The sequence below is a fragment of the Hyla sarda genome, chromosome 3 (genome assembly GCF_029499605.1).
Source record: "Hyla sarda isolate aHylSar1 chromosome 3, aHylSar1.hap1, whole genome shotgun sequence".
Classification (NCBI taxonomy): Eukaryota; Metazoa; Chordata; class Amphibia; order Anura; family Hylidae; genus Hyla; species Hyla sarda.
The window spans coordinates 18,945,066-18,968,555 of NC_079191.1; the positions used below are offsets into that span (position 1 = coordinate 18,945,066).

Here is a 23,490-nt window from a genome sequence, read left to right on the forward strand (position 1 = left end):
ATATGCAAAAAACAAAAACAAAAAAAGAAAGAAAAATCACCTCCTAAAATTCTATATCTGGACAGATCACTTGTCAAGGACCTTTATGTTCGAGAAATGTTTTGGTGGAACTGATCCTTTAATTATACATATAACGTTACAAGACAGGATGGTAAAGAGTATCACATGACTGTGAGAGACTATAACAGTAACCGGTGACTTTCTACTATTCATTGAATTGTATTTACCACAATTGATGCATTAAATGGAACGAAGGATTAGGAAGATGGAGTGATCATTTGCATTCTGCAACATTGGATTGGGTAACCAGATTTTTGTGGAGAAAAATGATTATTTTTTACTTAAAGAAATAAAAAAATTACTTTTTAAAGAGATATGTAAAGATTATATGTAATAATAGGAACAATTATCGGTTGGTGTAGACAAAGCATAGAAAAAGGTAACGTCAAATTGTCCTTAAGGCCCTGCACAAAGAAAGAAACCCTCATGCAACGTTACATGTATATTTGTTTAGCTTTCTGACTCCACCAGCAGAATAGTGAGTAAAGCTCTGGAGTATAGTACAGGATATAACTCAGGATCAGTACAGGATAAGTAATGTAATGTATGTACACAGTGACCTCACCAGCAGAATAGACAGTACAGCTCTGGAGTATAATACAGGATATAACTCAGGATCAGTACAGGATAAGTAATGTAATGTATGTACACAGTGACCTCACCAGCAGAATAGTGAGTGCAGCTCTGGAGTATAATACAGGATATAAGTCAGGATCAGTACAGGATAAGTAATGTAATGTATGTACACAGTGACCCCACCAGCAGAATAGTCAGTACAGCTCTGGGGTATAATACAGGATATAACTCAGGATCAGTACAGGATAAGTAATGTATGTACACAGTGACCCCACCAGCAGAATAGTGAGTGCAGCTCTGGAGTATAATACAGGATATAACTCAGAATCCGTACAGGATAAGTAATGTATATAGTGACCTCACCAGCAGAATAGTGAGTACAGCTCTGGGGTATAATACAGGATATAACTCAGGATCAGTACAGGATAAGTAATGTAATGTATGTACACAGTGACCTCACCAGCAGAATAGTGAGTACAGCTCTGGAGTATAATACAGGATGTAACTCAGGATCAGTACAGGATAAGTAATGTAATGTATGTACACAGTGACCTCACCAGCAGAATAGTGAGTACAGCTCTGGAGTATAATACAGGATATAATTCAGGATCAGTACAGGATAAGTAATGTAATGTATGTACACAGTGACCTCACCAGCAGAATAGTGAGTACAGCTCTGGAGTATAATACAAGATATAACTCAGGATCAGTACAGGATAAGTTATGTAATGTATGTACACAGTGACCTCACCAGCAGAATAGTGAGTACAGCTCTGGAGTATAATACAGGATATAATTCAGGATCAGTACCTGATAGGTAATGTATGTACTCACTGACCCCACCAGCAGAATAGTGAGTACAGCATTGGAGTATTATACAGGAAGTAACCTGGGATGGGCACAAGATAAATGCAATATATTTACAAATTTGAAATTTTTATGTAGATTAATTCTAGATATAACCTGTAAATTGTTTTCAAACAAGAACATTCGCTTTAAGCAAAATCAGTTGGGTAAACGGGAACCGCCTATCTCGGCGTACGTGTAGGCGCTTCCGGAAGCTCCAACGTGAAGCATGACACACACGGTTACCCGCTTGCAAAACCTTGATTGCCTATAACGATAAATCTTGTGTGAGCAAGTTTATAGGAATCCGAAATACAAAATAGCTGAACCTCAAAGTACATATCACAACATGTTTGATAATACGCACAAGTGTGTAGCATGAACAATCGGTGTGTAATATTGTTACAGGCCATAGGGAAGGGGGCCTCCTTATGTCAATAGATAACCTGCCTTCCAGGCTTGCGGTACATTGAATGGTTATTGTTAAGGTTTCTCTCCAGTCATCGCACATCGGTGGTGACTGCTCGGGAATGATGGTGCAAGAATCCATTTTATATATATAAAAGGGAGGATAATTACTATTTTAGTAACAATTTATATGCACTTAGGTTTTAGACAATACATTGGCATAGGGTTTAATTGCCTTTTAGAGACATAATAGATTTAACCACTACATATTACACATTTTATTGCTTTGTCTTGTTCGCGGCAGTCTATAAACTATATCTGAGGATTTATCTATCTCGACAAGTGCGAAGAAATTAATTCCGCACATATACATTTTTTCTTAAATGAATTAATAAAATATATTCTCCATTCATTGAAGGGCACCGAGGTAAATTTTGTAAGGATTCAAAACGTCACAAATTTTTGAAACCTTGTTAGAATTATTTTATATAAGTTTCCGAATTCATCATTTTTATTTTTTAACTTTTCTATAACTTATTTCTATAGGTTTTAGAATTCAGATTTCTTTTTATTTTTTTTAAGCATAGCTTACAAGTATGTTGATTATATTGGAGCCTGGGGCTTAACAGTAAATGCAACCTGCCTGAGATCACACACAGTCATCTCTGGACTTTGAACCTGGGTCTCCAGGGAGTCTAGACGGTTATTAGAAATGTTTTTCTTGTTAATTTGACTAAAAAATCTCAATTTCTAACGTCTCCCAAGCAAAAAAGTAGGCTTCTTTATCTGTAAGAAGAAGAAAGACCGAAAGCACTACGACGGGGATAGACTTCCTCGACACCAGACGCGTGGTCCTCAGGCTAAGCGGTCAAGTTATAATAAGAACAGTAGCATTTTTTTTCAGGTTTTTAGATCAATTATAGATACTTTCATTTTTGTGTAATTCCCAAAAGAGACTTCATATGCTAAGGGCCAGAAAAAAAAAAAGAAAAGTTTAAGACTATTTAGCTTTGAGAAGTAATCATTGTATATTACTTGGCTTGATGTTAGCATTGTACGAACTTGTACGAATTCTTCACATTTATCATGATGCTGCTAAGAGCCTAAATTATAGGTACTTAGAGAGAAGTGACGGCTTTCTACGTACGCTCTAATTAGATATAATACAAACCTCAAAATAGAAAAAAAAAAAACACAAAAAACCATCATATAATGCGGTTACTTTCTCTTGTTACATTGTTATTATAGTTTTTATATGTTGACTGATGTGAATTGTTCAGACAGTTACGGAGATGGAGTGTTGTTTTTAATTTTATTTATTGCACTTATGGGTTTTTTTTTTTCCTTAAATGTTTTTTTTTAGATTTATATAAAAAGTGTAACAGACAGTACCTACAACCTTAACAAGATAAGACAGATATCACAAATAGTGCCATACCATTGTCATCGGCAATAAAAAGGTTAAGATACGTAAACAGACTGTTGGCCCTGCGGCGCTGCGCTGACCTGATTTTTTCCCTCGGCGAATGGAGGTCACATGATAAAGAGTCAAACAAACTGCCACGTGTGGCCGGTACGGAATGTGCCTCATTACAGCGACGTATCCTTGTCCATTATTTTACATGTTTAGAAGGAGAGTAAAGCGGAATTTTTTTTTCTTCTTCTTTCTTTGTTCTTACGTCTTGTTAAATCATCAGGCAAACAGATCGGGTGATGTCATCGGGAGGAAGTGGGAGAGCGAGGCCTGCATTCCACGTTGGTGCGCAGTCAACAAGTAGGAACGTGATGTCTCACTAGCAGGTGAGTAGTAGAAAGAACCTAGAGCGCACCTGAGCAGGTGGCAAGCCTTTGGCAATGGGGTGCAGGTCTTTTAAAGATAAAAAAAAAAACTAAAAACAAAAACCAGCTGTTTCATCATAACAATTATTTCGGGAAAAAAAAGGTCCTCTCTTTACAGTCACTGGGAAAGCGTGCTGCCCGAAATAGCCCAGAACAAGCCACGTTGCTACATCACGCCAGGAGGCCAAGAGTGGAATAAATTACTGGAAACCGGTCCGAAGTGATATGTTTACGAGTCTGGAATAAGTACAAGTCTATTGACTGTCTTTCTATTACCCTCCATTTCATCAGGCACATCTCTTTTCCATTTAAGGGTGTTTTCCCCTCCCCTTCAACTTTTTGATAGTTTTTTTTTTTTTAAAGGTGCATTTCAACAATTTCTGTAGATTCTACTTGTTTGGTTTAACTTTATGTACTTCTAAATTTAGCCTACCTTTGATATCACAGAAAAAAAACGCTTCTATGTGTTACTCACTAGGATGCTCAGATGTTTTCCATATCTTTTTTATGTGTCTAGCTTCCTTATTTGGCTCACAAATCGATCTGTTCTGCTGCTCACTCATTCTTACATCCACTGCTTCACTCCTCTGTCCGAGGCAAGCACTGAGCCCGCCCTCACTCTCCATGCATTCACTTCCTCCCTTAGTCAGCTGAGTCTCTTCATTCAACCACTGCAGGTTGCTCTGTAACCCTCTCTCTTCTGTTTTTATGCTGCAGTCTGATAGGACAGGAGTGAGCACAAAGGAATGCTAATGCCACCCTCACTTCCTGGACTCTGTCTTTGCCTGTGCTTCAGCTGGGACAAAAATGATGCTGCAGCTGGGCAGGATTATGTTCTGGATGGTATGGGGACCCCTAGTGGTTCTTTTTCTAAGTCAATTAATGTTTTGGCAAGATGTACAACATACAGTATAAAAAGTGTTTGAATCTGACAGCGCCCATTTAGGAGGAAGTCTACTCTGCCTAGAATTCCGGAGAACATTTGTGTGTGTGTCTCTCCTGTACTGTACAAGATCACAGTCAGGCCCAAGGCCTGATTATTAAAATCCTATATGTGTATTATAAATTATAACTGTGTGTGATGTATTATCCAAGACATGGGTGAGAGGTCATTCAGACGGTGTATCCTTTTGTGTATTGCATTTTATTGGGGGTCTGGCTGTTTGTTTGTATCTCCTTTAAAGTCAGAGGCTCTATTGAAGCAGCAGGATGTAAGGGCACTCTGGTCCCATCATATAATCAACCAGATAAGAGGGCCAGGAACAGAAATGCCCTCCTGGTGGATCAGAGGGGAAGGGGGAATGGAGTCTCCCTCCAAAAAGGCAGATATATAATATTTTAACAATGCTAGTCTCAGGGTGTTCAATGCTGTGCAACAAGCTGACAAGACCATCCTAAGAACAGCTGGAACTCACTCTCATGGACTGCTATATCATCATGCTGTAAGAACTTCATCTTTTGTTTTCTGAACTTGCCTAGCTAAACTCTTTCATATTTTTGTAACTGTCTGTCATTTGTTTATTTTTATGCATAGCACTGTGATACCTTTTATCAGATTAAATGTTTAATTAATCAGCTCTGGTCTTTGATCTCTAAATATAGGAGCTCACCTTTCTGAAGGCAGCTCTGGTGGAAACACGTTTATCTAAGGGTTAATTTGGTGACTTGCTGGGACTAGTAGTAAATACCCAGAGGTCTGGCGGCCTTAACCCTTGCACCATCACACACTCTCTAGCGTCTTGGCTGGACCGATAGGGTGTGATCGTGACAATCACCTTAGGTCAGTGTTTCCTAAGTACAAGTAACCCCAAACAGACCATGATTTGTTAATATCCCATACAGAAAACACTTATGGTGAGGGTCTGACACACTGAACGTAATTATATAATCTGTGAAAGACTAAGGAGATTCTGAAAACATGTTGGGGAGTGCTTGAGGACTGGGTATTACAAACACTGTCTTAAAAAAGGGGTGGTCCAGCCAGCATAAAGGATACGTGTCTAATTGCGGGGAGTCTGACTGCTAGGACCTCTGCAATCTTCTGAACGGGCCCCGGCTCGTACTGGGGGCGGCACATGCTCCATTCATTTAATATGGAAGCACCAAAGAGACCCGAGTACTGTACTCTGACATCTCCGGCACTAGGTGATCGGCTGCTCAGCAGTGGCATGTAACAGGCTCAGGCACAATAAATTACACTTATTTTTTAACTATAATATACTAGTATATTTCTTGTTGGAATAAAGGTCTTTACGATTGTCCGTTATCAGCCTTAACAATGCCATACAAAGGTTTCCATTTTTTTATGCTTTATGGACATTTTTGCAATCATAAATGGTAAAAGAAAAAACACCCTTTATTATTAAGTTAATTTATTATGTGTGAACACGGCCTTTATCCCCCTCAGCTCTTATTCTCCCTTTTTCCAAATTGTTAAACTTAAAAAATAAAATAAATTATATATATATATATTTATATATAATAAAAATAAAAAATAAACTTTTTATATTAATTTTACTTTTTTTCATTACATTTCATTTTATTTTAATGTATTTATTTATTTTTTTTAACTATAAAATACTGGTATATACCATGTGGGATTAATGGTCATTGTCTATCAGCATTGATCACACCCTACTAAGGGTTAAATGGCAGAGATCTGCGGTGTCTCCGATTTACGCCATCGAAACGACGCAGCCGCTTTGCATTATTGCTGCTGTCCACCATGGATACAATAGTCGTACCCCTTGCCCTCAGCATGGCATGTATGCTGGTCATCACACCATGATGGACGGCCATCTACAAGGGGTTGGATTCATGCAGAATATACTGTTGCTATAGTAAATAGATCAGTCTCTCAATTTGTATTCTAAATTGGGCGATAGGTTTATAAAGACAACATGTTTCTGAGAAAATCTATTACTTTACACAGCGGTCCCACAGAAACGTATTTAAAAAAAAAAAAATTTAAAAATTAAAATAAATGGAATAATTTTTTTCTTAAATAAAATATTTAATATTAATATATAATTATAGTAGGAATGAGAGGTGGGTGAATCTTGTGGTTTTCCCAGTGTGACTCCCACACCGGGGTGCATAGCTTTCACGGCCCCGCGTATAACATTAGATATAAACAATAATTCTATCTACAGGTCACTCAGTTCTGATCCCGTAAGGTGGGAAGGAGCCAACAATCCTCGGCTCTGTGCAGAACGCAGCGAGGGATAATTCTTCAGCCTCTCTAATTGATGACTCCATTGTAATGTCAGCGGTTCAGGTCACAAAGTCTCGCAATTCAAACTATATTTATCTGCACATAGTTTTCACGGCATCTTAAGAACTCTCTGCACCGCATCAAGGGCTTCTCATTCTCTCCTCTGGACGTATTCTGTGATCAGGGAGAAGGGTTCGATGATGCAGAGACGCCATTTGTACGATCTAAAGTGAAGAACCACACTTTGATACATTTTTTTTTAACTTAATTTTAACTTAAATCTAAATAAAAAAAATTCTGTGTACATTTTTCAAATGCTATCCCACACAGACAGGGTTAAAGGGGTACTCCGGTGGGGAAAAAATTCATATATTTTTTTTTTTTCAAATCAACTGGTGCCAGAAAGTTAAACAGATTTGTAAGTGACTTCTATAAAAAACATCTTTACCCTTCCAGTACTTTTTAGCAGCTGTATACTACAGAGGACATTCTTTTCTTTTTGGATTTCTTTTTTGTCTTGTCCACAGTGCTCTCTGCTGACACCCGATGCCCGTATCAGGAACTGTCCAATGCAGGAGAAAATCCCCATTGCAAACCTGTGCTGCTCTGGACAGTTCCTGGCACGGACAGAGGTGTCAGTAGAGAGCACTGTGGACAAGACAAAAAAGAAATTCAGAAAGTAAAGAATCTCCTCTGCTAAAAAGTACTGGAAGGGTAAATATTTTTTAATAGAAGTAATTTACAAACCTGTTTAACTTTCTGGCATCAGTTGATAAAAAAAAAAAAAAAAAAAAAAAAAAAGAGTTTTCCACCGGAGTACCCCTTTAAAGTTTTTAATAGTTGAAATTTTGGAGAAGAAACATTTTTGTTGTTGGTTATTTTATCCAGCCGAAATGTGTTTGTGGGCAGATAACAATCCCTGCCCTCCCTAAATTTCCAATGTCTTGCACCCACTCTCCACCTTTTGTGTAGGGACAGTCACATTCTCTGTATGCCATATATAAGACTGCGTTCACACAGCCGTCTAGACCCGTCCCGTTCTAGACAAAACAGACAATAACGGATGCAAACGGATATTATTTGTTTGGATCCGTTATTGTTCAGTTAATAACCCCCCAAAAAAATGTACTGTATCCGTTATTTATTCCATTTTTGTGACGGGAGAAAAAACACTGCATGCACCGTCTTTTATCCCGTCAAACCCCCCCCCCCCCAAAAAAAATGAAATGAGTGCAGAGTGACATCAATGGGATTACATTGATTACAAGCTGCAACAACGGAACCTAAACGGAGGGGACAAAAAAACGGGGACAGGTGGCAGTATGAACGCACACCAAGCCGGGTTACATAATCATGTACTCTTTCCCATTTAAATACATGTATGCCAATGTTTCCAAGCCAGGGGGCCTCCATGTGTTGAAAACTACAACTCCGAGCATGCCCAGACAGCCAAATGCTGGGAGTTGTAGTTTTGCAACAGCTGGAGGCACCCTGGTTGGGAAACACTGTGTATGCACTGTGACAAAGCTGACCGCAGCTGGTCTATGTATGTGACATTAAAGGAAATCTGTAATCAGAATCACCCGCACTAAACATGTTACACAGGCTTGTAGTGCGGGTGATCCTGATTAAAATGCTTCTTACCTCATTAAAAACTGTGCAGCGGTTCGCCGGATATCTTCATTTTTAGTTACCATTCTTGGGACTCAGTGGGAGGTCCGCAGCATCAGCACGGACTCGCTTACGTCATTTTCGCCGGGCGGAGCGGCTGCCCGGCTCATGAATATTCATGGCTGCCTCATCGCAGTCTTCCTCCTGGTGTAGGTCACGTGGGTAGCGCCGCGCGCCGTACACCCGGAAGCGGCATTCTCCTGCATATCTATCTATGCAGGAGAATGCCGCTTCCGGGTGTACGGCGCATGCGCGGCGCTACCCACGTGACCTACACCAGGAGGAAGACTGCGATGAGGCAGCCATGAATATTCATGAGCCGGGCAGCCGCTCCGCCCGGCGAAAATGACGTAAGCGAGTCCGTGCTGATGCTGCGGACCTCCCACTGAGTCCCAAGCCTGGGAATACCATATAACTAAAAATGAAGATATCTGGCGAACCGCTGCACAGTTTTTAATGAGGTAAGAAGCGTTTTAATCAGGATCACCCGCACTACAAGCCTGTGTAACATGTTTAGTGCGGGTGATTCTGATGACAGATTTCCTTTAAGATTGGCGCTCCAACTGCCATAAAGACATAGTAAAAAAAATTGCACAGATTATCAGATCGCCGGTGAGCATCCAACAAACGAGCAAGTTTATAAAAAAATATATATATATATATATAATAATTGTTATTAGCTATCAGCTTTGGAATTTAAAGGGCCACATGACTGACTGAGCCTAGTAAAAGCTGAGCAAACGAGTACTGATCAGTGAGATCGGTATCGGTACGGAGGTTCCCTACCCACCAAACTACTGGGGGATTCTACTTAATAGGGGTGGGATTCCCTAACTACTGGGGGCTTCTACCTAATGTTGGTGGAATTCCCTACCTACCAAACTACTGGGGGCTTCTACTTAATAGGGGTAGGATTCCCTAACTACTGGGGGCTTCTACCTAATAGGGGTGGGATTCCCTACCTAAGTACTGGGGGCTTCTACCTAATAGGGGGGACGATTCCCTAAATACTGAGGGCTTCTACCTAATGTTGGTGGAATTCCCTACCTACTAAACTACTGGGGGCTTCTACTTAATAGGGGTAGGATTCCCTAACTACTGGGGGCTTCTACTTAATAGGGGTGGGATTCCCTACCTAACTACTGGGGGCTTCTACCTAATAGGGGGGACGATTCCCTGAGTACTGAGGGCTTCTACCTAATGTTGGTGGGATTCCCTACCTACCAAACTACTGGGGCTTCTACTTAATGGGGTGGGATTCCCTAACTACTGGGGGGCTTCTACCTAATAGGGGTGGGATTCCCTACCTACCAAACTACTGGGGGCTTCTACCTAATAGGGGTGGGATTCCCTAACTACTGAGGGCCTCTACCTAATGTTGGTGGGATTCCCTACCTAATTACTGGGGGCTTCTACCTAATCTGGTGGAATTCCCTACCTAACTAATGGGGGTATATCTTAATTATGAGTGAGGGCCTTATGTTAAAATTTTGCCTAAGACTTCCCAAAGTATAGAGCCACCTCTGTTGTCACATGACAGTACAAAAATATCAGTAATTGGTATTGGGGAGTCACTGAAAAAAAGCATCGGCACTTGTATTCGGTTTTATGATCAGTATGAAAAAAAAAATAATAATTCATATGTCATAGAGACCTAAATGTCAGAAATATAGAACCAGCCCATGAGATTTGTACCTATCTCAAGGGTGAGGCTTCTCTGTCCCTAGTCCAGTTTGGTGAAGTGGTCGCTGTGAATGTGTAGGTGGCCTGGCTAATGTGGTTCTCTCTGTTCGCTTATATGGGAGACCAAAAGGAACAAGCACGAGGACCAACTCAATGGATATTTTTGGCTTATGCATCTTCATCCAGGGTAATGTATATAGATAAAGGAATTATCACCATACTCATTGTATATACAGTATGTATTTCCTTTCATTTCTTGTCTATAGTAAATACAATGGGGGAGATTCATCAAAACCCGTCCAGAGGAAGAGTTGTCCATAGCAACCAATCAGATCGCTTCTTTCATTTTTCAGAGGCATTTTCAAAAATGAAAGAAGCGATCTGATTGGTTGCTATGGGCAACTCAGCAACTTTTTCTATAGACAGGTTTTGATAAATCTCCCCCCCCCCCCCAAAGTATTCAGAAAATCTTCAGGCCCTTTCAACTTTTTCATTTTTTGTTATTATTGCTCCTTGTGCTAAAGTAAAATTATAATAATTCAGTTTTCCTCCATAATTCTGTACTCAATCCCCAAAATGAGAAGGTGAAAACAGAATTTTCTACATTTTGTGCATAGCCACGTTACATATATTTAGTTATAAATGTAGATCTCATCTGCCGCACCAATTTTTGTGTTACTGTTTTATCGACACATACATTTTATTACATTTACATTTTATTTTGTTCAGGATCTTCTGGACTTCTGAAGAAAACCATACAGTGTCCCAACATGGAAAACAAAGCCAATAAAACTGAATGGCGCAGTATCAATCCATCCTTTAGGCTATGCCCTCACGTAGCGGGAATACTGCTGTAGAATACAGTAGCGGCATAGTGAATGCAAATTTCAAATGCTATGGAAATTTATAGTGTTTAGTGAACTTACAGTAAATGTGACTGAACCCAAACGAGGCGGCTTGGTTGTTGATTAATTTAGTCTGAATAAATTATTCCCGCTTTCAAAGTGCTCTTTGTCCCTGAAAAGAGATGGATACAGTCCTAAGGGACCTGAGCCTGTTATCATGGACTTCTTCAGGCAACCGGGTCACTTTGAAAGGGAGATAATTAATGCAGACTAAAACAATCAATGGCAGAGCAGCCAGGATCGGGGTCATCATCATGTTGCTCAACACAACAAATATGGCATAGAAAATAGTTCTGCAGTGAGGCTATGTCAATCTGCGTAAGAAATAGAAATGATTTGTAGAAACGATTTTACTCATTGACTTCAAAGACGAAAAAAAAGATCTGTGATCTAATTCTTGTGTGGATCTGCAGTTAAATGCTAAGGGGTAAAAATATCAGGTAAACGCTTGGCCGACTATGACATTATTAGGACTGTGTCCCCCCCCCCCCATCCCCCAAATTAGGAATGGAGTGCAAAAGGTCTTTCCCGACCTATAGGGAAGAAGTTGTATTACTAATTTATAAAAAAATAAATAAAAAATTGGCATGAAAAAGAGAACCAAATTTTTTTTTTGCCTATTAAAGTTATAACCATAACTAATATGTATAAGGTAAGAAAATAAAAAAATGTCTAGCTAGTATTACAAAAAGTTATTTTCCCTTTATTTGATAAAATGTATAATATTTTATATACCGTATATACTCGAGTATAAGCCGACCCGAAAATAAGCCGAGGCCCCTAATTTCACCCCAAAAACCCAGGAAAAGTTATTGACTCGACTATAAGCCTAGGGTGGGAAATACATCATCCCCCCTGTCATCATCCAGACCCCCGTCATTAACACCCCCTTCATCATCACCGCCTGTCAATCCCTTCTCAGTGGTCTTCAACCTGCGGACCTCCAGATGTTTCAAAGCTACAACTCCCAGCATGCTGGGAGTTGTAGTTTTGCAACATCTGGAGGTCCGCAGGTTGAAGACCACTGATAAGGGATTGACAGGTGGACAGGCCGGGACCATCCCCTCACAGCTAAAGCCAAAAACGTTTTTTTTTTTTGTTCACTCGAGTATAAGCCGAGGGGGGCGTTTTCAGCACGAAAAATCGTGCTGAAAAACTAGGCTTATACTCGAGTATATATGGTACTTATTATATTAACCCATACACATGCAGTTCTATTTTGATCTATTAAAAGCAAATAATTCCCAAGGGTCAAAAATTTTTTAAATCCTAATATGTTTTGGAGCTGGTAGAGCTGAGTGGCCTTCAATTCATAAGGTAAAGGGGCAGATCTGACACAATGGTCTTCTCTGTAGGATCAGACTCCCCCTCCTGTCCATACAAACATAAAAATAGAGATACGGCTAAACCTACATGAACATGTTGCTAAACTACTAAATAAAAAAATAGTTAATTTTAAATAGATAACATAATCCAGAAATAAAATAAATCAGAAGCCTCCACGTGTTCTGCAATTCATAACAGAGCAATAGGAAAATCACCCCGCGCACGTTGCAAGGTTTGGATATCCTCCTGTATTGTGTCACAGACTCCGATCTGGTTTTTATTACTACGATCCGACTTCTGATCAGATTGCAATGAATATCTATAATTATCTGTGTGGGGGGAGGAGGCGAAATGTCCACAAATCTTGATAAACATGAATTAGGAGGATGCTTAAGGACGTATTTCACATAGAGCTACTTTATTGGAAGTTCACGGAATGATTTGTGAGTTTTATTTCAATTGAATCAATATTTGTATTAAACGTATGCAGTATTGTTTTTTAGCCTTTTTGTTTTTCCTATTTTAAATTATAAAATTAATTTTAGCTCACATTATCTTACATGGTCAATGACCAGTCACCAATTTTTATTCAGGACCTAGATTGTACTGTATAAAAAAAATATATATATATATTTTTTTAACTAAGTAGACCCATGATCTGTAAAGACATTTAAACAAATATAAGCAAAAACAAATCTAAAAATTCAAAATAAATATCTGTGCATGCTGTACGCGACCCCACATACTAAGCACATTTTTAGGAGTATTAACCGGGGCGATTAGGCAGGATGGCCAGATGTTCTGTTCAGGTATCAACCTAGGAGTATTCCACACCGTAATAACATGTAATTGGTGTCAGTCAAAAACAAAAAAGAAAATTTACGCATGACTTATAATGAATGGAATGCTCTGTAACCTGTGGCTATAAAGTATGAAAAAAAGGTATATGATTGTCTGCATTATTACTGTAAATTCACAAGGGTCAGGAGGCCAAAGTGGTTATCGTACAAGCCAACCTTTTATCAGTTCTGAAACGCATAGTCGGTCGTCCCGGCAGACGAGGGAGTTAAAGCACTCACGTTGATGCTACACGTGATATTATGATTCACGTGTACTAGGACACTGATCGAGCTGTAAAGCCTGGCAACGCGCGCGCCGAGTTATGACAGCGCGTCCTGATATCATTAACAGAGGAGGCTATGTGAAGGGTAGTTAGGCTGACTCCCATTGCCGATGACCTGTTTACTGGGAATGAGCGGAGGATCGGCATATTCTAGGAAGGCTAAGGGAGGTTACCCATCTTCTTACTCGACAACAATTTTGGAATGGCCAAAATTCCAGACGAAGGGTAAAGGTTAATCAAGCAATTTTGTACACCATCATTACATGCTTGCCTTGTACATTATAGGTACGTACAACATTTCTGAGCCATACGCAGAACATGTAGGACATTCTTTGTTCTGAGGTCTGGGAATGGACCTTCGCCAAAATCTTTTCTTCTCAAGCTCTGGCCCATTTCACACATTGCTTAACAGGTTTAATAATCTATAGGCTATCCAAATGGAGAAGCTTTTAGGAGATCCAAAAAAAAAAAAAAAAAACCTAAGCCAATGCGTCAAAACCTAAAGGCTATCAAGATTGAATAAGACGTTGACATCATCAATATCATTCACCCAAAAAAAAATGTAAAAAAATTATAATTTGTCGGAAAAAGAATAAATGACACAGGGCAACTATATGACAAGTCACAAAAGACAAACTACAGACCCAACCAGTTCAGGAACTGAAAGGTCAAACTTAGGAAGGAAAACGGGAACAGGGCTGTGGAGTTAGTTTTGGTGGAGTCGGAAGAAATCTACTGAACCCATTTCAAGCTTTAAAACAAAAAAATAAAAATTGCTATATTATTAACATCACGTCACGCCCCCTCAATGCAAGTCTATGGGAGGGGGCGTGGCAGTCGCCACGCCCCCTCCCATTGACTTGCATTGAGGGAGCGTGGTGTGACGTCACGAGGGTGGTGACATTGCCTTCACGACCCCCGCTGCCACTGCAAGCCTTCTAAACGAATGTCGGGTCCTAGCGGCAGGACCCCTGCAATCAGACATCTTATCCCCTATCCTTTGGATAGGGGATTAGATGTCTAGGGACGGAGTACCCCTTTTAATGTTACTTTTTTACTACAGTAAATTTGTCACTATTGTACATAAACCATTTATGAAGTAGTCGTAGTCAGAGCTGGAGTTGGAATGTGGAAAAGTACAGGCCCATCATCTCCAAAGCCCTGAGAGGGAAGGACAAGACCAGATGAGAAACAGAAGCGTTGGGAGTGGTCTTCATTTGATATAAAAGATTAAAAAACTTACCTCATACATAGGTAGACAACGCTGTCCAAAAACTTGCTTGGTTAGTGAAGCTACAGACGCTGGCATAAGGTGGCCTGGATGACCAAAGAAGACGACCAGACACCAGCGGATACCATCAACAAGTTGGAATAGAATGAAAGTCTCTAATTAAAGGACAGATCCTTTAAACTTGCTGAGATAGTCACATATTGTTTCTCCACTCGCTGCATTGTTCTGAACTTTACAGTGCACCCCCCCCCCTCCAACATTTTACATATACGGTAAATTATTTCGAAGACATCTGAACTGAAACACTTTCCAGATTTTGCTAAAACTCGCTCATATCTCGAGTCTCATTGTGATTTCTGGTATATCAGACAAGAGGAATATCTTAGACAGCAGTGCTATTTTTTTTAATTTCCAGAATTAACATTTATCAGCTCTCCTGGATAGGAGAAAATGTACATGTGTCTAAAGCCTTGACAAGCACTGTATTTAGGACTTTTGTTTATACCTTTAGTGGTGTTTTTCAAAAGTCATCCAAACCTACTAACTGTCTAATGTGTATGGTGGCCTCCCAACTAACCCAAATGCTAACGGTTTTTCTTTTTCCGCTCAAATCTTGCTAATTAAAGGGGTACTCCAGGGAACTGAAACTTATCCCCTGTCCACAGGATCTTCTGTATGGGGCCCTGCTACTTACCTGTCCTCGGTGCCCTCAGCCCCCCTCCAAGACGAGCACATGTGACAGACCGCTCTGCCGTTCACCAGCTGAGACGGGGGTCCTATATCAGCCACCTTACTAGCTGAGTGGGCAATCACTTAAGTTAGTCTGAGAGTGTGGGGGCTGGGTAAGTAGCGGAGTCCCATACAGGAGATCGCTGGGGGTCCCAGGGGTTGCCCCCCCTGCGATCAGGCACTTATTCTCTATCCTGTGGATAGGGGATATGTTTCAGTTTCCTGGAGTACCCCTTTAACAAATACCATATGGAAACCAGATGGACCCCCTAATAAAGTAAATAGAATCTGCCGTGCAACAGACCATCCAATTCAGTTTATGTCATGAGCGAATTCTGTACATAGCTTCCAAGCAGAGCTCTGATGCAGAATCACACTTCACCATACCTGTCCTTTCTCCGAAGAGAACACTGACTTGCAACTATACTGACTGTTCATGTGTATGGGGAGATAGCTTGAGGTCAAATGAACGTATGGTCACCAACTATTGAAAGTGTATGGGCTCCTTAAGGCTGATCATGTGCTTTTAGATACCTGCTGGCCTAGCTGTTTCCACCAACCTCTTAATACACACATGTTTGGCTGACAGTGCATGTGTTCTTAATAGGTAGAAGGGAATAAGCCACATCTAGATACCTCTTGTGGTGGCTTATTATCTAATCTATAAAAAAAAAAAAGGAATAAGCCGTGATATCTGCCATCAATGAAGAGTTAGGACCCCCCCATATAAACAAATGATGGCTGGCCAATCCAAAACAAAATCGGTGGGTTTGACTTGACTTACATACATCTAATATGCATGGTCACTTTAAGTTCTTTAGAGCACATGGTGATATTACAGATCAGTGCTATGCTCTAGTCTGCTATGAGCCTATCCTGTAGCATCAATTTTATATTGATATATTAATGAGTAACAACCCATACACACTAGAGAAATCCCTCTTGGATATTCCTGCGCACCAGCCTTCAATTGGATTCTGCTGCACCACAGCAATTCAAATTCCAGACTCTGCTGAAAGAAAGGACATGTTCATATTTTTGGTGGAATGTTTGGAAAAACATTGTCGCAAATGGATACAACACATGTGCAAGTTGTCCTATCGCAGACTTATTCAGGTGGTGCCACGGTGTCTTATCAACATTTCTCCGGGCAGATATTCTCTAGTGTGCATGGGCCTTAAGAGTAAAAATAGTCCCACACACAAGACTTGTCATTCAAATATTATCCCCTTTAATCGCAACAGAGACCCCAACGTGCTGCCATACCAGGTCCTTACCCTAATGCACCAAATGGATCATGCCCGGACTTGGTCCTGTATGTACCCAGCAGGTGCACAGTCAGGAAGCAGGGTAGGGTTCATTTTTTTTCTTCCCCTAATCTGGATAATTAAAACCTAGGAATAAAGTAGCTGTGCACAAGGTTATAGTATCTGTATTGTAACAACGACGCTTTGTAATCATCTGTAATCTTCAGAGTCTGCCAACAAGGATACATCACAAGATTATTCTGGCCTTTCACACCCAAATTTCCCCCTTCTCTCCAGAGCACGAGTCCTGATTACATACAACAGAGGACTCACTATAGAAACCGCAAGGTGTAACCATACATTATCAGCAACATACAAGGTGTCAGCTGGAGAGGTGGCCGATGTCGGACACGTCCTCAGGCAGTCAGGAGGACATTTATCTTCTCCAACCGCCAAAACAGCCCGACAGCAAAACGGACGTCATCCTCCCCGACCCCACACCAGGGGACAGGTTACCATGTGACCGCAGAAACAGAAGAGAAATTTGAAAATTGTAGCTTCCGTATCTGAATCCAAACATTCGTTGCCGATTTAAAATACCAGCGTTCAGCTTCCTGTCATCTCCTGTTACACTCAACATCAGAGCTTATGTGAATAAGCAGATAGAAAAACTGCATATATACTCATTTTTTTAAAATGTTTATTTTTTTTAATTTTTAATATCATGTAACAATGAGATGGCCGTAACAAAAAGTGGGAGAGTGACCAGGTTACAATACAGAGGTAAAAAAAAAAAAAAAAGAATAAGTGTATGGCTGACCGTAGAAATCCGAGGCGGAGCTTTAAATCTCCTACACAACTTTGTGAAATATATATATATATTTTTTTTCTGCTGCTTTTATTTTTACTAGAGAGGCTGGAAAAATGTGTTCAGAAACTTTCTATTGCATGTGGATGGGGCTGCTGCATTTTATTTGGATATCAGTGCAGAATATGTGCATAAATCTTATACACATCGTAAGCGTAGATTTCTGCACAATGTAAAACTTGGTGGTTTTCTCTGTTGCTGCGCAAAATGTATTATGTTTTGCACAACGCTTTATCAATCTGCACAAATTACAGGAAGCCCCTGGATAGTGCAAAAAAACAAAGTGCAAATAGAATGTACGTTCAAGTGCCGGCCGGCCACTGGAGAAGATTGGTGCAAAAATGCGTGAACATTTTTTTTTGCAAAAATTATAAAAATCAGCATACTAACCAGAGCATGAGCTAAACTCCGAATACGCATAATAAAAAAAATGGAAAGATCAGCTCAAAATATAAAATCAGCGCAAAATGAGATTATCATTTTGATGTCAGTTAATGCACAAAATAAATACACCCTTTTGCCATTTTGCAGGTGCATGCCAGTTGTTAAATTTCCCCACCCTCCTCCATATGAGCATATGGAGCGACAACCGGTCCGGTCAAATACAGCGACAAAAACCAAAAATTCTAAGGTATAAATTTCTAGGGACAACCATAATTTTGTGTATAGAAAAAAAGTCACCTAATCTGAGAAACAGAACGTGATACAAAAGTGCAAAAAATGTGCAAAAAAAAAAAAAAGGCAAAAAGCTAAAATATTTGAGAGCGGAGGAGGAATCGGAAAGGGGCACAAAATAAGGAGCAATGTTACTCGTGATCAGTAATAGTGGAAAGACCTATCCAGAGAGGACAGCGCAATCGCATGAAAGATCTCAAGAATTTCACCCTATTCGTCCAGAAAATAATTTTCTGATTTTTTGCACTGGAATTTCTGATGATTAAATTACAAGGTAACCACATTATTACTGTGCAAATCCAGGGATCAGAGTATGTGAAAGGGTTAAGACCCCCCCCCCATATCCTTCTAGTTCACAAGTCTAATGGGGCTAAGTGAGAGGCTCCCCTTCCTAGGATCATCTCCCCATTTACACTCCCACGATGCACAAGGTTGCCGAGAGTTGAGGTATCTTTTGAAGTTCTGCTTGGTTTACGTCTCGTGTCCCCTTTCTCAGGAAGAGGATGCACTTTCAGAACCCATGTGTGAGGGGCTGATAAGCCTGAGGATTCCTGCATACTGGGGGCTTATCAGTTCTTCCTGCTCCTCCACAGCTTGGACTGCCTAAAAGGCTGCTCGAAAGACCGGACCCGAAAAGGGTCTTTACTAGGACAGAGTACAAGGAAACACTTGTGTAAAAATAAACAGGTTTGTTACTAGTAAGACACAAAGTGTGTATGTTATGAGAACTATGCACGCTTCAGAGAAAAGGGTCTACAACCAGCAGGGCCTTGGAAAAGTGGAATAATGCCGACAAGTCGCAGGGGTCCCACACCCCTGATAGCCGGGGTCCCCCACAATTTCAGCTGTGGCACCCCAGACATCCGGTGCACAGAGCGAAGCTGGGCGATGACTGGCGATGCGGAGCGGAGGCTTGTGATGTCATGGCCACGCCCTCTCAATGCAAGTCTATAGGAGGGGGCGTGACTGCCGTCACGCCCCCTCCCATAGACTTGCATTGAGGGGGCGTGACCGTGACGTCACGAGTGGGGCGTGACCGTGACATCATGAGCCTCCGGCACTTCACCCGACGTTCTAAACGAACGCCGGGATCAGACATCTTACCCCCTATCCTTTGGATAGGGGATAAGATGTCTAGGGGCGGAGTAACCCTTTAAGTAAACACTGCTCCCAACACCACCTAAGGCTACATTCACATCACAATTTTGCAATACGGCTGCATTGATGTCTTATCGCGAGTTCTATGCCCATAGTTTTTTTGGTTGTTTTACTTGGTCAGCACTCTGCCCCACCCTCTCAGCCCGAACCTATTTCATTGGCAGAAAACTGCAAAGGGGTCTGTTCCTGGCAGTCTTCAAGTCCTCTTACTAAGAGCACATGGTATGTGTGCTATGCAATCTGTTTACACTGACGTAGTGCTGTGTGGCAGCCATTGGGCTTTGTCTAAGGGGTGGTGTGGTCAAGAGCCGGGAGCTAGGTTGGGCAGCATTGGGGTGGCTCTGCCACTGGGCCTTTCTCCCTATGGGCAACGGCGTCTCGGCAGGGGGTGGTCGGTGCTCAGCACCACATCATTTTATGTTATGGGACCCATTACACACAGGGTGCGGTGACGTGACTAGCGGGCTTGTACATACTGATCATAACGTTCACGAACGTCCTGTTCGTTACACACACACACATATATATATATATATATATATATACACATACATACATGCACACACACACTGAGAAGCTTAGGATCTTTGCGTAAGATGTAGATGTGCGTCCATGTCTGCTTTTCTCCATAGATGTCTTAATGCATTTCATTACGCAGTTGTTTACTAGCTGAATGCCATGGCTGCCAACAGTAGGCCACCAGATATTAGCCAATTCTTGCAGGAAACTATAATGAGCCTCTTGTTCAGCAAGAAAAACTTGTGAACAATGATGAAGTTCAGCTGTTTTTGCAGTCTACATCTATAATGTGCACAGATCCACACCTGGTCGTCGCGCTCATACAACGTTGCGGGAGAAAACAATGGCCCTTGATTTTTATGCAGCTTTATTCCAAGTAAAAGGTAGTGGAGCAACACACCATCTAATCTACCACATTTCCATCTTGGTGCGTTTCGAGCACACGCGCTGATACAATGTTGCAGGAGAAAGTAATGGGCCCAGCACCTGAATTTTATGCAGCTTTATTCAAAGTAAAGGGTCAGGGAGCAACACATTATCCAATCTATATTTCCATAATGACGCATTTCAAGCCCACGCACAATATTGCCAGAGAAAACAATGGAGCCAGCACTTGATTCTATGCAGCTTTATTCCAAGTAAAAGGTAATGGAGCAACACACCATCTTAATCTACCACATTTCCATCTTGGCGCGTTTTGAGCACATGTGCATATACAATGTTGCAGGAGAAAACAATGGACCCAGCAGTTGAATTCTATGCAGCTTTATTCCAAGTAAAAGGTAGCATAACACCACCATCCAATCTACCAAATTTCCATCTTGGCGCGTTTCGAGCACATGTGCTGATACAATGATGCAGGAGAAAAGAATGGGTCCAGTATCTGAATTTTATGCAACTTTATTACAAGTAAAGGGTCGTAGAGCAAAACACTACAGTATCCAATCAACGTTTAGATATTGACGCATTTCAAGCCCATGTGCTCATAAAATGTGGAACACGCGCTTATACAATGTTGCAGGAGAAAACAATGGGCGCAGCACTTGACTTCTATGCAGTGTTTTTCCAAGCAGAAGGTAGTGGAGCAACACACCATTTAATCTATCACATTTCCTTCTTGGCACGTTTCAGGCCCACGCGCTCATAAAATGTGGAGCACACGCTTATACAATTTTGCAAGAGAAAACAATGAACTCAGCACTTGACTTCTATGCAGCTTTATTCCACGTAAAATGTAGCATAACGACACACCATCCAATCTACCACATTTCCATCTTGACACGTTTCGAGCGCATGCGCATATACAATGTTGCAGGAGAAAACAATTCACCCAGCAGTTGAATTCTATGCAGCTTAATTCCAAGTAAAAGGTAGCGTAACACCACACCATCAAATCTACCACATTTTCATCTTGACGCGTTTCAAACGCACATATACAATGTTGCAGTAGAAAACAATGGACCCAGCAGTTGAATTCTATGCAGCTTAATTCCAAGTAAAAGGTAGCGTAACACCACACCATCAAATCTACCACATTTTCATCTTGGTGCGTTTCGAGCGCATGCGCATATACAATGTTGCAGGAGAAAACAATGGACCCAGCAGTTGAATTCTATGCAGCTTAATTCCAAGTAAAAGGTAGCGTAACAACACACCATCCAATCTACCACATTTCCATCTTGGAGCGTTTCGAGCGCATGCGCATATACAATGTTGCAGGAGAAAACAACTCACCCAGCAGTTGAATTCTATGCATCTTAACGTAACAACACACCATTCAATCTACCACATTTCCATCTTGACGCGTTTCGAGCGCATGCGCATATACAATGTTGCAGGAGAAAACAACTCACCCAGCAGTTGAATTCTATGCATCTTAACGTAACAACACACCATTCAATCTACCACATTTCCATCTTGACGCGTTTCGAGCGCATGCGCTCGAAACGCGCCAAGTTGGAAATGTGGTAGATTGGATGGTGTGTTGTTACACTACCTTTTACACGGAATAAAGCTACATAGAATTCAGGATCGATTATTTTCTTCTGCAACCTTGACTCGTCTCCTACCTGGCTCCATAAAAAAAGACTATACTATTATTAGTACTATGCTATGTAATACATCATTGAGTGCAAAAAAGTTTTGTTACCCGTCGAACCTATAACAAGACTTGCATGAAGCAACACAAGGGCCACTGGCCCATTCAAAAAGGAAATACATTTTTAGTTACAATTATCAGCTAATGTCTCTCGGTGCTGCAGAACGCGATATCCAGCAGCTGACTGGCTGCTAAATGGCCGAGATAATATATCTGTGGTAATAAATCTCCGTGGATCACTCCGCATCCTCTTCCTCTCTCCCCGCGAGGGTCAGCGGGTTATTCTTTCATCTAACTTTGCCCACAGGAAATGACCGCTACCCACAACTAGGAAGCCACAGACCTCAAGAAAAGAAACTCATTAACCAGAGCTGTGTGTTCCCTGCCCAAGATCTAACCCCGAGAAAGTCACATTCCCCATTGGTACAGAGGAGACTGCAAAAAAATAAATTTAAAAAAAAGGCATTATCGATGGAGTTTTTCCAGTGTTTCCAGTGTTTTCTGTACGCATTTTATAGGTCACACAGAATCGGAATGAATGGTTTTCGTCTAAGTCAGTATGCATTTTGTAGGTCACAGAGAATTGTTGCCGTAGTCTGAGTTGTTTTAGTTTTCGCATAAGTCATTCCACATAAACATTATTATATAATACGACGGAATCGTATCAAGGAGAACAACTGCATTAATGCTCAGTGTCAATAGGTGGCTGGGAAAGGCTGGACAGCTTTAAAGGGAACGAATCAGCAGATTTTAGCATATATAACGTTTGATTGCGTCGTATACAACGCATGATATATATATATATATAAAATCGTTATCCTTACCATCCCATTGACGGCTTGCGTCATCTCTCTGCTCCCTTAGCAGATGGAGCAGGGCGGTGAAGCCATTCGTCAATCAAGACGAGGGGACGGGACCATGGCCGGAGTGACAGGTGCTGGTAAGTAGAAGTCCCCACCCGGGGGGACTACTTGCGGGCTGGCCGGGGGGGACTTTATAACTTAAAGGAAATCTGTCATCAGAATCACCCGCACTAAACATGTTACACAGGCTTGTAGTGCGGGTGATCCTGATTAAAACGCTTCTTACCTGGTTAAAAATGGTTCAGCGCTTCTTCAGATATCTATATTTTTAGTTTTCTGTTATTCCCTGGCTTGGGACTCAGTGGGAGGTGTTATCATCTCGGACTCGGCTACACGTCATTCTAGCTGGGCGGAGCGGCCGCCCGGCTCATGAATATTCATGAACTTATCCTCGTAGTCTAACTCCTTTTTCTAGGTCTGTTGGGGAGGGCCGCGCATGCGCCGCGTTCCG

At 41.1% G+C, this 23,490-nt stretch overlaps 1 protein-coding gene and 1 long non-coding RNA gene across 2 annotated transcripts in view; both read right to left on the reverse strand.

The window, feature by feature from the left end:
- Nucleotides 1-23,490, reverse strand: part of PINX1 (PIN2 (TERF1) interacting telomerase inhibitor 1) — a 153,038-nt gene that overhangs the window by 8,720 nt on the left and 120,828 nt on the right. The gene's annotated exons all lie outside the window — the stretch shown is intronic.
- LOC130361176 (uncharacterized) overlaps nucleotides 6,202-23,490 on the reverse strand; it is a 61,929-nt gene continuing 44,640 nt past the window's right edge. The window contains exon 3 of the long non-coding RNA XR_008890896.1: nucleotides 6,202-7,167. This is a non-coding gene — a long non-coding RNA (uncharacterized LOC130361176). The remainder of the gene's footprint in view (nucleotides 7,168-23,490) is intronic.